Source organism: Paroedura picta, chromosome 3 (genome assembly GCF_049243985.1).
Source record: "Paroedura picta isolate Pp20150507F chromosome 3, Ppicta_v3.0, whole genome shotgun sequence".
Taxonomy (NCBI): domain Eukaryota; kingdom Metazoa; phylum Chordata; class Lepidosauria; order Squamata; family Gekkonidae; genus Paroedura; species Paroedura picta.
The window spans coordinates 136,557,738-136,573,007 of NC_135371.1; the positions used below are offsets into that span (position 1 = coordinate 136,557,738).

At 43.7% G+C, this 15,270-nt stretch overlaps 1 protein-coding gene across 13 annotated transcripts in view; it reads right to left on the bottom strand.

Annotated features, from left to right (window-relative positions):
* RBFOX3 (RNA binding fox-1 homolog 3) overlaps positions 1-15,270 on the bottom strand; it is a 458,629-nt gene that overhangs the window by 291,129 nt on the left and 152,230 nt on the right. For 10 of the 13 annotated variants that reach the window (XM_077328155.1, XM_077328150.1, XM_077328145.1 and 7 more), the window contains one exon: positions 9,576-9,674. The exons of the other annotated variants lie outside the window; for them this stretch is intronic. The gene's annotated coding sequence lies outside the window, so the exon portion shown is untranslated. The remainder of the gene's footprint in view (positions 1-9,575; positions 9,675-15,270) is intronic. 13 annotated transcript variants of the gene reach the window in all.

Sequence of the window (15,270 nt, forward strand, 5' to 3'; positions counted from 1 at the left end):
TGCATCCATAGGGAACACGTATGACAGTACTTGCACTTCACTCAAAAGCTAAACAACTGACACAGGGCTAGCTGCTTCCCTTTATCCTTGCTGCAGACTAACCCACAATTGCTTACTGAAAGCATGCTACCGAAGAAAAAAGACAGAAATCTTGTTACACAGCAGCTAAGCCTCGCTGGGCATGTTTCCTAAAAATCACCTGGCATTTACGATATGGTAACTAGTCTGCAAGAGCTAAAATTAAATCCACAGCAAGGCAACTCACTTTCAAGTCTGACCCAATTTATTTCCTGGGGCTAGATGGAGAGAGGGAGAAGAAAGGCTGGTTTCTAGATGCCATTTTTAATGACCTCCCTTCCTTCCTTTGCAGCCACATTTCTCCCTCTCCCTTTCAGCTGAAACTTTGGGAATGGAACTGTGTTGCCTTTAATGTCTAAGCGGATCTAAAGACTCCTACTCACTGGAACAAAAGTACCTTGAGGGCTCCCCTCTTGGATGCTGCTCGGCTGCCTTTTGCCAGTTCTTCTTTTTAAGAGAGTTTCTTTCCCGGAAGGATTTAGGGATGACAGGGAGTATGCTTGCAGACACCAAATTACATTGTGTTCTCTCCTGGCATTGCTGACCCCTCAGGTCCTCATTCTACCATCCATGTACAAAGCACCCCAAAATCCTACCTTAAACTGGAAGTTCTTAGGCTCATCATAGCCCTGATAGTGTTGCTCTGACCAAGTAGTCCTGTTTGAGCTATCTCAGCCTCACCTATCTCAAAGGCTGTCCTGGTGTGGGGAGAAGAAGAGAAGGCAATTGTAAGCTGCTTTGAGATTCCTTAGGGGCAGTGAAAAGCAGAGTATAAAAACCAACTCTTCTTCTTCTAGGCCTCAAGGGCCACCAATCACTAATGGCAGGAGCTTTCCATGATACAGGGTGGACATAATGGCAGAGGAAGCCTAGCCTTGGAGAAACCTCAATGCTTGCATGCAAAGAGAAAATGGTTTAAGCCCAGATAATTGTTCCAGTGGCAGTATTCATATGCCACCCTCCCCTGAGGCTCAGGGCAGTTTACATAAAACGTAGAACAATACATGGAACTTAGTTTTTCCATAACATATAGATAACCACCACAATAATAATATTAACATTAATAATTTGGAGGTAGAAGAAGAAGAGTTGGTTCTTATATGCCGCCTTTCTCCACCTGAAGAAGTCCCAAAGTGGCCCACATTTGCCTTCCCTTTCCTCTCCCCACAACAGACACCCAACAAGGGAGGTGAGGCCATGTGAGCCCTGATATTACTGAAGAGTTGGCTCCTATATGCCACTTTTCTCTACCCGAAGGAGTCCCAAAGTGGCCCACACCTGTCCTCCTTCTCCTCCCCCCACAATAGACACCCTGCGAGGGAGGTGAGGCCGAGAGAGCCCTGACATCACTGCTTGGTCAGAACAGTAGCAAAGCTTTTATCATCCTGCCTTTTGTATCTCTTGCTTTTATGTTACTCATTGTGTATGTATGAACAGGTGACTCATTTCAGAAATATCTATCATATCATACCTATATACATAAAATCATAACCATGCACCCTGATGATGTGCTGGCCCTCTGATTTGCCCTTGTGGGGAGGACCCTACCCCTTGAAGGCCACTCAGAGAAGCTGGCGCTATGTCAGTAAGTGCCACAGGACCTCTGATTGGCCCTCACTGGGAGGGTCTCTTTTCTTACTGAGGGCCAATCAGAGGCTCTTCTAGCCCTCTGTGTGAGCCACAAGTCCTTGCAGCCTCCACCTTGGCCTGCCAGCCACCCCAAGAGCTCCTGGGAGGACCTACCCCCAACTCCCAGCACTGCACAGTAAGAGCAGCCTCCCACAGTAAGAGTTCAGGTTCTTGTTGACAAGTTGGTAAAATGAGGTATGGATCTTACTAGTATTAGGTGGATTGATAGCTGATTGACAGATGGCACCCAATGGGTGCTTGCTAATGGTTTATCAACCTCTTGGAGAGGACTGACAAGTGGAGTATCTAAGAGACCTGTCCTGGGCCCTGTGTTGTTCAACATATCCATAAATGATTTGAATGAAGGAACAGAGGGGGTGCTTATTAAATTTTCAGAGGGGGTGCTTATTAAATTTACTAAACTGGGTGGGGGGGGGAGTTACCAAACAGCAAAAAACAGAATCAGGATATAGGATGATCTTGACAGGCTGGAAAACTGGGCTGTATCAAAATAACTATAGTGTCCAGATCGTGTGAGGTGATGTTACCCATTTTTACTGCTCTGCTTAGACCTCACTTAGAATACTGTGTCCGGTTTTGGGCATCACAATTAAGGAGTGTGTCCAGAGAAGGGCAATGAAAATGGTGAGCGGTTTGGAGACCAAGACATAAGAGGAAAGGTTGAGAGACCTTGGTCTGTATAGCCTGGAGAGAAGACGACTAAGTGGTGATATGATAGCCGTATTCAAGTACTTGAAAGGCTGCCATATAGAAGATGGAGCAGAGTTGTTTTCTGTTGCCCCAGAAAGTAGGACCAGAGCCAACAGGATGCAATTAATTTAAAAGAATTTTCAGGTAAACATCTGGAAGAATGTTAATAATATAACTGCCAGGCACTTTTTAGATATTAAAAAATGCCACTGACACTGCACATCAAAACCAGCACAACTTCAATGGCAATTTGGGATACCTACAGCATGGCAATTAAACTATGTTAAGCAAATCAGCATCCTCTTTCTTGAACTTCCATTTGCCCTCTACTAGGTATCGGCTCTCTTACTCCGAACAGAAGTAACCCTCTTTTCTGGCCTTCCACAAGACATGGATTTAGTTCCTGGGACTTCAGCAGTGCCTTCTTTGAATCACTGAAGGTGCATAGAGGTTTCCTTCAAAATACCATACCTCCGTAATTGACCAGTTCAGTGTCCTATTCAAGTACCCATGTCATGTTCAGTAACTGCAAGCTGTGAAGGACTTTTGAGGGCTAGCAAAATGCCCACCAATATGACATGGGGTGTGCATGCTGGAGGAGGCTCTGTGAATTGCAGGGAGACTCCACAGAAAGGGGTGGGTGCAAGTCACTATGTTCTCCATGCAAAGGCACACAGTCAAGATGACAGCAGGTCATCCATGGGAAGAAAGGTTAGATGCTCATTTCTCATCCAGGCTACAGCACTGTCGGCAAAGTCATTTTTCCTATAGGAAAAAATGGCCGCCATTCACTTATATTGGCAGAAATATAAGGAATCCAAGCACATTTCTAGAATGTAAGCAAAACCTGCTCTCCACTAACCGTGACATGCACAACCAAGCCTTTTCTGTAGCTGCATATCCCTGCCCATTCCTACACACTAGATTATGATGGGAGATTAGCTCAGAATGTCAAGAAGTGACATGCCATGGGCAGGCACACACATCTCCTTGCAAGTAAGTTGTACATCAACAGGCAAGCACAGTAGGCAAAGCGGTATATAGAACCACCTGTACAACAAATGAAGCTTAGTTTCTCTCTAATAAAAAAAATAAAATGAACAGTAAAGATTTTTTTAATTTAAAAAGAAATAAAATTAAAAATTTTAAATGTCAGTTTAGAATAGGAATGCTTAATGAGGGATTGCTTCCACAAAGGGCAACGCTGGAATGGAACTATAAGAAAAAGACATCCTGGCCATTTTCCAACAGCCCTTGTATTCCATTTGAGTAACTGGTTGCTAATGCATTTTTTCCTGTCATTTCAGACAGACTCATTTTAGTAACTGTCTGATAGTGGAATTTATTTACCTGTTTATGCAAACCTATTTGCATCAGGTTAGTAAAGTCTGGTTGACTTTACTTCTGAGGGAAACTGTTTTCTTCCATTTTCTAACCCTTCATTGAGCTTCTGATCTGCTGTTTCAAATGTCCATAGTACGTACTTTCTACAACGTTGTTTCCCCACCCCTGTTCTTGTTCACAGTGTGATCTTTTATGGACTTTTAAAATGTTCTAGGTTTAGCCCTATAGCACCAAACCAATAAAGAATTCCAGTACTATAATCACTACCATCTGGGTGCCTCATTGGCTGTATTTGATTATGACACAGTCTACTGATGTAACAGAATTGATTTTTGCTATATATTCCTTGTCATGAAAGAAGATGAAGAGTGCTTGCACTCGAAAGCTCATGCCTTGAATAAATCTTTGTTGGTATTAAAGGTGCCACTGGACTCTGATTTTATTTTACTCCATTGAGTCAATATTCAGTGCCATATAGATTTAGCGCTGTTGTACTCCAAGGAAGATCACCCAAAAGTGTGCGTGGGAGGAAAAGTGCCACTATTTGAGATTACCAAGGCACTTCAGAGGCAGCTCATTTACAAAAGGAAATTTGCTGTATGAAACCCCCATCCCTATATTGCTTGACTCAAAACTGGGTCAACAATACATAACATTTAGTTTAGAGTGGTAGTGTGAAAATCTGTTAATACTATTATTTTTATTAGTTGTTCCAATACAGACAAAAGAAGAAAAGAGAAAATAAAAAGGGAAAAAGAAAGAACAAAGAACAGTCTCGTTACAATAAATTTTTGAGTTTCCAGTCAGCCATGCCCAAAATCATGTCACTTTGAAATTATTTCAACTTTAATCTCTGAAGCCACAAGTCATAAAATCATTTTTATCTCTGTATTGCAAGAAGTCTATAAGAAGTTTCTAGTTAGTAGTACAAGAAATTGTTGATTTTTCTCTAACCAATGATGTAAATTTAGCCATTTCTGCAAAATCTTTCATTTTTATCAGCCAGTCCTCTATTCTATAATAGATATATTTGTTGTTTTCCAGTTTTGAACATACAGTAATTGCACAGCTGTTATCATATATAAAAGCAGACTCCGATGATTTTTTCTAAATTTCTATATATCAAGCAAAAATACTTCTGGTTTCATTTGTAGGTTAGTCTTAAGAATCTTTTGTATGATCAGCCTTTCTCAAACGTTTTACTATTAAGGAACCCCTGAAACATTCTTTAGCCTTTGAGAAAACCCAGAAGTGATGTCAGCAGGCCATACACACCCCTGCCATGCCCCTGGAAGTCAAATGTCACCAGGAGTAACATCACCCAGAGACTCCCTCTGGATGTGACATCATGCTCCTTCAGCAACCTATTCTGCTGGGCCTAGAAGTGGGCTGGGGCAGCCACCTGCCACTGCATCACTCCCTGCTACCCCCCCATGCAATAAAGTTAAAATTAGAGTACCGTATATACTTGCATATAAGCCGAGTTTTCCAGCCCTTTTTTAAAGCTGAAAAAGTCCCCCTCGGCTTATATGTTGGTATTACAAAACCAGCTTCCAGACAAGACAGGAGGGTGGGGATGGGAGACAAGTATACTTGCCCAAAGAAGCAAAGGCAGGAACAGCAGAGACGCATCAAGCCTGGGAGGGAAAGAGCAGTCTCCACCCCTGCCATAGCACGAGGCTATCACATTTTGCAGGAAGCTCTGCAGGAAGCTCTGAATCCTCTGCCACAGAGGGAGAGCAAAGAGCAGAAGGAGGAAACGCCCCTAGAGCAAGGAATAAAGGCAAGAGGGGTCAGAGGGAAAGAGGAGGGAAGAGGAGGGTGGGAAGAAAAGGGGAAAAAATCCTGCCCAAAACAGGGGGGAGGGGAGGAAAGGAGAAAAACCTATCCAAACACCACCCTCAGCTTATATGTGAGTTGATAATTTTTTCCAGCATTTTGTGGTGTAATTAGGTGCCTCGGCTTATATGCGGATCAACTTATGTGTATATACGGTACTTACCTCTCTGCACTCCAGTCGCTACAAGGTGTGATGAGCCTTGGTCATCAATGATTTTTATGATTGGGCCTCCTCCCCTCTCCACCCCCACATGGCCATTATTGACTATTGGGGGGCACAGGCCAACATAATAATATATGGTGATATCACCCAATTAAAAAAATAAATAAATAATAGAAAAAAAATAATTAACTCCCACCCAATTGGTGAAACCCTTCCAGGACTGCTGAGAAACCCCTGCTGAGAAAGCATGATATATATGCATGAATTTGTATCCCCCAATTTTTTAAATCAATAATTTAATTTTATTTCAAGAAAAGAAATAGCATATAAAACTAAAGACAATACAGCAGAAAGAACACAAGAAAGACTAAAAAGAATATAGTCTGAAACTTCATTTTGATTTCTGTTACCATACAATCCATCACTCGTTATAGCACAACCTCCATTACAATATCATTTAACTTATATTACATTCTGAAAAATTCCTTATTTGCCAACTTAATCCAAATTTTATTGAACTCTTCATAGTTTCCCCCCTTGAAATACCTTAATCTTACTGCTTAATTTTTCCAAAATCATAAACTGCCTTATTTGATTTTGCAATTTATCAAATGAGATATTATCTGCATTTTCTCAATCTGTTTCAATTATCACTCTTGTTGCTATAATAAGGAAGTTCACCACTGTTTTCTGCTTACACTGAGAGTTTCCATTGAAAAATAAATTCAGGAGAATTAACTGAACTAAGGGTTCTAATTTCTAGAATTCCACACACATGGCCTCCCCTGCCTGCCCTGCTCTGTGAGATGGGGAAGGAGGCAGCCCATCCCCCATGGCTTTCTCTCTTTTTTCTCTGTATTTTTCTCTGTCTCTTTCTCTCTCTATCATCCTGTCTTTCTCTCTTTCATCTTCCTGAAGGTTTCCAGGCCCGACCTGGAAGTTGGCAACCCAGCTGGCAGCACACGGAGGAAGAGTCGGGAATTAAATCCAGTTCTTGAGATCAGAATCTGCTACTCTTTAACCCCTTCACCACACTGGATCTCAAGATTGAGTGGGGAGTGCAGGAAGGAGGGTCATTACCCAGGAAGGTCACAGTGCAGTAGTATGTGCTAACCCCGTTGTATTCCTGGGTGAAACAGGCTTTGCCTCTAGTCATCATAATAATTCTCCTTAAACTTAGAACGTAATGTAAATTTAATTCCCTTCAACCACTTTCCTTCCCATTGTTCCATTTGTATGTCATAATCAAAATTCCTGTGCCACTTTGTCATACACTCTTTCCCTTTTCATCTTCGGTGTCCTATTTCATTAAAAGGTTATACTTTTTTTGCAAAGACATATTCATCATTTGCACATCGTTCTCTTTCAAATAGTTTAAAATCTTCAAAGTCATACATTTTCTCATCTATTTAATATAAAGGTTGTGCATACAAATCCATTGACAGTTACACCCTTCTTTGTTTAAACTTTCCCTAGAATTCATTTTACACTGTGAAAATCTTCACTTTGTCTAATGGTAAATTAACTTATATATAGCATAATTGTGGGCTCTTGAGTGGCTATTAAGAGTTCATGAAATAAAGGTCAGCAGTGAAACTAAGATCCAGAAAGGATTAGACATGTTGCTGAAGAACAGAAATAGCATTAGTTGTTAGAAGATCCCCCAGTTAACAGAAATGCAACTGTATGTTTGAAGGCTGCAATCCTCACAAAATCTTCAAATGGTCAAGAGCTAGACAACATCACAGTCCAATAACATCCCCACCTAACTTCTTCAACTGACATAATCTCTTCTTTATTTCCTTCTGCCCTAATACATGTTGACTCAGAACTGAGGGACTGTGAGAAGTATGGACGGGCATGAACCACAAACCAAACCATGAGCCTACACCAACAGATATGCCAGTTCCCAAGCAGAACCCATTCATATAATCTCATGATCTATTTAAAGTTTAAACCCTTGCATATCCGAGGATTAAATATGGGAATGAAGTACCTCCCAGGGGGTATTCCACCCCCTCCTTTATGCCAGGCCCCCAGGAAGCACCCCCCATGGCCTGATGACTTTCCGGAGGCCTGGCAAGCACACCAGGCCTCTGGGAAGCGCTTTCCAGGCCTTTGGGAAGCGCTGCCCCCCCCCCACGGCCGGAAGGCTTCCCAGGGGCCTGGAAAGCACACTTGGGGCCTCAGTGAGGCCCTAGGTATGCTTTTCAGCCCTTTGAGAAGCGCTCCCCCCCCTGTGGCTGGATGGTTTCCTGGGGGCCTGGCAAGTACATCTGGGGCCTCGCAGGAAAGGTGTGCTTTCCAGACCTTTGGGAAGCACCCCCTCCCCTGCGGCCTCTCACCTGTGGCCCTGCAAGTGGAGAGGTAGAGCCAGGCACATCTGTGAAGCAAGGGGTGAGGGCTTGATGAGAGAGGGCGGGATCTGTAGGGGTAGGGCCAATCAGGGTGCAGCTGGGTGCACCCTGATTGGCTCTGGAAAGGCCAGACCGTTCATTCCCCAAGGCTGTTTCACAATTATTAAGAGGCACCCAATGGATAAGATAACAATAAGAAGAAGGAGGAGGAGGAGGAGGAAGAGGAAGAGGAGGAGGAGGAGAAGATTTGTACACTCCCCTCCTGAATAGTGTGAAGACTTGCCAAAATTCAGGAAAGTCTGCCATGGTTCTTCAGTTCAGAAACTTCAGTTCACAAATCCTGAATAAGCCAAAACTCATGATAAAGTTTAGTTTGTCAACCAGTTCATGCCCATCTCTACTTCTGAGTTTAGAAAAAGGACAACTGTTGGAGTTGACATAATCAAGATCTACACGTTTGTGTGGTGAAGAAAAAGGGGGCAGAGAATTTTTTCCTCTGTCAAAAAATAGAACTCTAGGCCACCTAATGATACTGGTAGAAGATTCAAGACAGACAAAACAATAAACTATAAACAGTGACTACGTAATACAGTGGGTAGTTGACATGCAGAACTCCTTGCCATAACATGCAGTGTTGGCCACCAACTTAAAAGAATATAAGAAAGAACTAGACAGATTTATGAAGGAAGATAGATTGGTCATTGGAGATTTGTCATGACAACTGATTGGCAACCCTGGTATGTATGTGAGGGCTGTCATCTGCAGGTTTTCTTTGTGAGCTTTCCTATGGCATATGTTTTAAAGGTATATATGTTACCAAGCCTTGGCGTTCACACATTACAAGGCAAATTCTATTTGTTCACTTAATAGAAATTGAAAGAGTGCCCCAAGGAAAAGTAGAGGAAGTTGTCCAATAACACTCATCTGAAACACTTGGGAAGGGATCAAGTGAGAACTGTATAATCCTCAAGGGAGGCAGTAGGGTAAGCTTTAAGGTAGATGTGGATATATCACAAAGAAAATAGGATTTTTTGGCAAATCCCACAGACGTTTCCAAATGATCAGTTATTTAATTTATTTTATTATTATTAAATTTATATAGTACCCCTCTCTGTAGCCAGACTCGGGGTGGTTTACATCATGTTAAAATCAGTTTAAATTACAACAAAACAATAAATATACGAAATACACCAATATGCCCACTATTTTCCCGTATATTCAGTTTTCACTGATGGGATTCTATTCTGGATAGGAAGGAGAGAGGCCCATACGATTTTATTTGCTTGTTCTGGCCTCAATCATACCCCTGGTGGAAAGATGCGATCATTTTTTTTCTCTCTATAAATTTTCGTAGCACTAGCATGAAGGTCTGAGATTGGGGGATCACTGTAAGATTTCACCCCTCTTCCCAGCTGTAGATATTTCTAGGATCTCTATCCAGCTAAGATTCTTACCTGGACTACCAAGGGGCTGTGTCACTTCTAATAGATGTAAAGATCCAGTGAAGCTATAAATGATCTGTGCAAGAAAGGAGAGCCATCAGGTTGCTCCACCTGAAATAAAAGGAGGAAAGGAATTCTAGACCCAGTTTTCATACACACGATAACAATTATCACTTTAACCAAAATCAGTCAGTTATAGCATTACACAAAAGGTTTCATTAAACTGCTTTCCAGCACACTCATACCAGTTCTGTAACTCTGTCTGATCTTTATTTCTAAAGATATGATCTTGCATTTGGCTACTACACTGTTGTTGGAATGGGACCCAGCTGACCAAGCAATCAAAATTGCAATGTTTGTATTGTTGATTCAAGAATGGCCCATCTTTGGATGTGACATTTAATGGTTTCAGATGACTCTTGTTAATCAAAGTGGACACGTTGCTGGTATTGTGAGGGCAACCACCTATCCCCTAGATCCCTGACCATCTTGGCTGCTCAAGGAGGGCAGCCAGTGGATAGGATGCCCACTCAGGGATATTATAAATCTCTTCCTGTGTTCTGGGGAGTTCCCTGAGATACTGAAAGAGGCAGTAGTTCATCCTTTACTAAAGAAACTGTTGCTTGATCCGCAGAACCTGGCCAGCTACCACCTAGTCTCACATTTTGCATTTCTGGGTAGGGTGGTTGAAAGGGCCACTGTGGACCAGCTCCTGGCATTCTTGGAGGAAACTTTAGCACTCAACCCATACCACTCGGGCTTCTGTCCTGGCTACAGTGTGGACACAGTGTTGGTCATTCTGACAGACGATGTCCGATGCCAGCTGGACTGGGGTGGTTTGGCCATGCTCATGATGTTAGATCTGTCAGTCACATTTAATATGGTTGACCATGAGTTGTTGGCCTACCGCCTCGCCAGGATAGGGATATATGGAACAGCTCTTCAATGGCTGCTCGCCTTCCTGCAGAACTGGATACAGAGGGTGGCAGTAGGGGATGAGTTGTTGTGCCCCTTTCGACTCCCTTGTGGGGTCCCACAAGGGGCGGTGCTATCCCTTTTAACATCTTTATGCGCCCTCTGGTTCAGCCGGTCCAGAGTTGCAGGCTGGATTGTCATCAATATGAGGATCACACCCAGCTCCATCTCCCTATCAGACTCCCCCCCAGAACCATTCGCCAGATGTCTGGAAGCTGTAGCTGGGTGGCTCGAGCAGAGTTCCCTGAAACCCCTCCAAGATGGAGGTCCTACTATAGCTAGGAAGAGGGCAGTTCAGGAAGTGTGTTTACCCATCCTGACCAGGACGCAACTTAACATCGTGCCCCTGGCCAGAAATTTGGGGGTGATCCTTGATCCGTCACTTTCTATGGAGGCTCAGGTTATGAAGGTAGCCCGCCAGGCATTTTACCATCTATGCCAAGTGAGGCTACTAGTGCCCTGCTTGTCTGCAGACCACCTGGCAATCGTGATCCATGAGACAGTCAATTCCAGAATTGACTTCTGTAACTCACTCTATGCTGGCCTAACCTTGTCTCTGACCTGGAACTTGCATTTGGTACAGAATGCAGCTGCCAGGGTCTTCACAGGAACATCTTGGAGGGCCGATATCCAGCCTGTGCTGAGGCAGCTACATGGGCTGCCAGTTGCAGCCAGATCAGGTTCAAGGTTTTAGTTTTGACCTTAAGACCTTTGCAGTCTGGGACCCACATATCTGAGGGATTGACTGTTGCCTTATGCCCCCCGCAAAGCTTTATGCTCTGCGGGCACTAACTTGTTGGTGCTACCCAGCCCCCTAGAAGTGTGCCTGGCCTTGACCAGGGCCAGGGCCTTTTCAGTCCTGGCCCCAACCTGGTGGAATGAGCTCCCAGAAGAGCTGAGAACCCTGCAGTAGCTCCCTGAGTTCCACAGGGCGTGCAAGATGGAGCTCTTCCACCAAGTCTCTGGTTGAGGCCAGGGCATGGGAGATCAGAAGGGCCCTCCAAGGTTAATCATCACCGGGCAAGACCATCGCCTGGTAGTGGACCACCGGCATCCATAGATTACCCCCATGATGCACAGAGAGGGAGATAGTCAATCTGGGGATGGGACAATAGGTTTTTGCGACTGGGATATTTAATTTTAATGGTGGGATTAATAATATGTATTTTATATGGGGTTTTATTATTGTGTAACCTGCTGCAAGACAGCCTTGCTGCTAAGTAAGTGTGGAGGAAGACTCACAACAAAGCTGAATGAATATCTTATCACATGTCTATAAGGAAGTATGAGATGTCGGTTAAGGTGGCGAAACGTGAGTTTTTTGCCTCCTCTATTGCATCTGCAAGCTATTGCCTGGCACAATTATTTAGGGTATTTTAATCACTTACTGCCCTCAAAGAAGGGTGCCAAAAATTAGTAAATTGGATTTGAGATGAGAGGCATTAGTGAGTTTTTTTGAGGATAAAGTCTCATCACTCCACAGTGACCTCCTGGCCATGATTAATAGTCAACTGGATTGTCATCAATATGTAGATCACACCCCTTGGCTACCATGGGAGTGGGTATTTGATGGCTTAAGGTGGCTCCCTATAACCAAAGTAGACAAGTTTGTTGGCTCAGCAAGTGCATCCACTTGTTCTTAGACCCTTGTCCGTCTTGGCTGCAAAGATCCAGCAACCAGCAGATTGAAGGGGGACCCAGCGATATTGTAAATATCTCCCTATCATCCATTCAAGGAGGTACTGGTCTGTCCCTTGCTCAAGAAACTATAACATGATTTGTAGGACTTAGCCAATTACCACCTAGTCTTGCATCTTGTGAGCAAGGTAATTTAAAGGGCCACTGCAGATCAGCTCCTGGCATTCTTGGAGGAATCTTTCCAGTCTAACCTTTGTCTTGGCCATGGGGTGGAGACAGCACTGGCCGCCTTGATGGATGATTTCCGGAGACAGCTGGACAGGAGGGGGTTGGCATTACTTGTGATGTTAGATCTCTCAGCCACATTCGGCGTGGTCAACCATGAGTTGTTAGTCTACTGCCTCGCCAGAAATGGGATTCATGGGACAAGCTTGAAAAGGCTGATCTCTTTTCTCCAGAACAGGATACAGGTAGTTGCAGTGGGAGAGGACTTGTTGTGCCCTTATCAACTCCATTGCAGAGTACCACAGGGTGTGATTCTCTCCCCCACATTGTTAAACAGCCATGTGCCCTCTGGCCCAGATGATTCAGAGCTATGGGCTGGGCTGTCATCTATATACAGATGACATCCAGTTTTTCCTCCTGGTGGATGGCCAGCCTGACTCTCACCCAGAAATACTTGCTGGTAGTTTGGAAGCAGTGATGGTTTGGCTCAAGCAGAGTCACCTGAAACTCAACCCTTCCAACACGGAGGTCCTGTGGCTGGATTATAAAAGGCCAAACTAGAAGCACATATCCCCTGCCTAGATGGAGTGCAATTAAAGAACTCATCTTCAGCCAGGAATCTGAGAGTGATCCTTGATGCCGCCCTGTCAAGAGGCACAGGTCACCAGAGTAGCCCAACTGGCATTTTTCCATCTGCAAAAAGTGAGCCCTATCTGGTCCCAGAACACCTCGCTATAGTGATACATGCAATAGTCACCTCTAGGCTAGACTTCTGTAACTCACACTACTTGAGTCTGCCCTTGTGCCTGACCCAGAAGTAACAGTTGGTACAGAATGCAGCTGCTAGGTTCCTCACAGGAGTGCCCATACCTAGCCAGTACAAGGTTTTGGTACTGACCTTCAAGGTCTGGGCCTTACAGATCTTAGGGACTGCTTATCCCCCTACGCTCTGCAAGTACTAACAATCTGATGGTCCCTCGCCTGTGAAGTATGTCTGGCCTCATCCAGAGCCTGAGCCAGGGCCTTTTGGGTCCTGGCCCCTACCTGGTGGTATGAACTCCCGGATGAGCTGAGGGCTCTGTCAGAACGATCACTGTTGTGCAGGGACTGCAAGATGGAGCTTTTCCACTGGGCATTTGGTCAGGGCTGTAAGATCTTCTTCCCCCTTCCCTCCCTTATAGAAGAGTTTCCATCATAGATACTGTATCTTCCCTTATTAAGTTATAGCACAAGATTTTTGAGGATTTCCCACCAAGGGACGGAATTGTGTTGACAATTTCATCATTGTTATTATTTTTGAGGTTTCAAATTGGATTTATTATTTTAGGATATTGTAATTTTCTTATTACAACATAAGCCATTGTGAGCCAGTTTGGCTGATAGTAGTGGCCAATAAATCGCAAAATAAATAAATAAATAAAATAAACCTTAAACAAAGCTAAGGGATTATGTGGAAGGAAACATTTTGTATGCATACTGCTTTATTACAAGGTTACATATACCTTGGTTTATGGATAACGATATCTATGTTTAAGTATTGAGTTCTTATCCTTTGGCCTTGTTCTTATCCTTTGGCCACAAATTAATCTCATAATAAAGGAGTACATTCCCCCATGATGTCTTTACCCCACTTCCCACTGCTTTTGTAAGGGTCCAGAGCTTTATCATATCCAGAGGGACAACAGCAGATGACAGAAAAATTAGCCCTCCCTAGAGACACAAACTCTCCAAAAGTCTGCCATGTCATCTTTGATTGATCTCAGCTGGCAGAGGTTACTTGCCATGCCTGGATTGAGCAGAGATAGTTCAACAGCTTGTCCCCTATTGTTATGGGGCTTTTTCACTCAAACTTTGCACTTAGAGTGCTATCAACCAAGGCACTGAGTGGAACACATCTACCCAACAGCCTCAGCTATGCAGTACCTCTTTTCCCCCATTATATCCTCCACAAGTCAGCAAGCAGTGAAATGCATTGTGTATCTAGAATGTAAGATTTATTCCCACAGAACAGCAAACAGAAGATGGGAACTATATTATGGGAAAAGCTGCAGGAACTGCACTCAAGGACTCCTGCAAGGTTAAATTGCTTTTAAAACCTGGAAGAAAGGGAATAAGAATGCCTGCAGTGGAATGGCTCCAATATCACTAACCCTCTCTTCTCCCCGAATCCTTCAGAAGTGCAATGGGCAAAGAAGGCCCAAGACATTTTGCATCAGCAGTGAAAAATCTAAATGAAACGGACAACAACCTATACTTTAATAGCACCAATACTTGCCGCTTTTAAAGTTCAAATCTTTCATGCAAACAGGGGTAATGTGTGTATTTACCATGCATGTACAACCCTTTGTATGTGTGAACGTGCTTCCTGAACATTCCAGTAGACGGTGAACACTGAAGCTGTATACACAAGGCAACTATACGGCCCTGCTCACACTATGTAACTGCATATATCAGGAGACTCATGGGTAGACAAATTATTGGAATGTCTGGGGGGGGGGGAGCTAAAACAACTTCATGTATTCCAAGAAGCAGGTTTGGAGACAGGGGACACTTCAGTTGAGACGAATGCCATAGTCTCTAAAGCAGCCATTTTCTCCAGGGGAACCCAGTGTAGTCTGGAAATTCATCTTAATTCTTTGAGATCTCCAGGCCCAATTGGAGGACGGCAACCCTAACTCACAGCACAAGTACAGGCATGCAAAAGCACTGAAGGTAATACAGGATAAAGTTTCCCAACAGACCAGGAATGAGACAATTTGGTCTAATTTTTTCTTCTAAACACAACCACAAATTTCTGGATGCAGATCAGATCCATTATAGGGAAAAGAAATCTATTGAGATTTACAGGGTTGCCAACCTCCAGATGTTG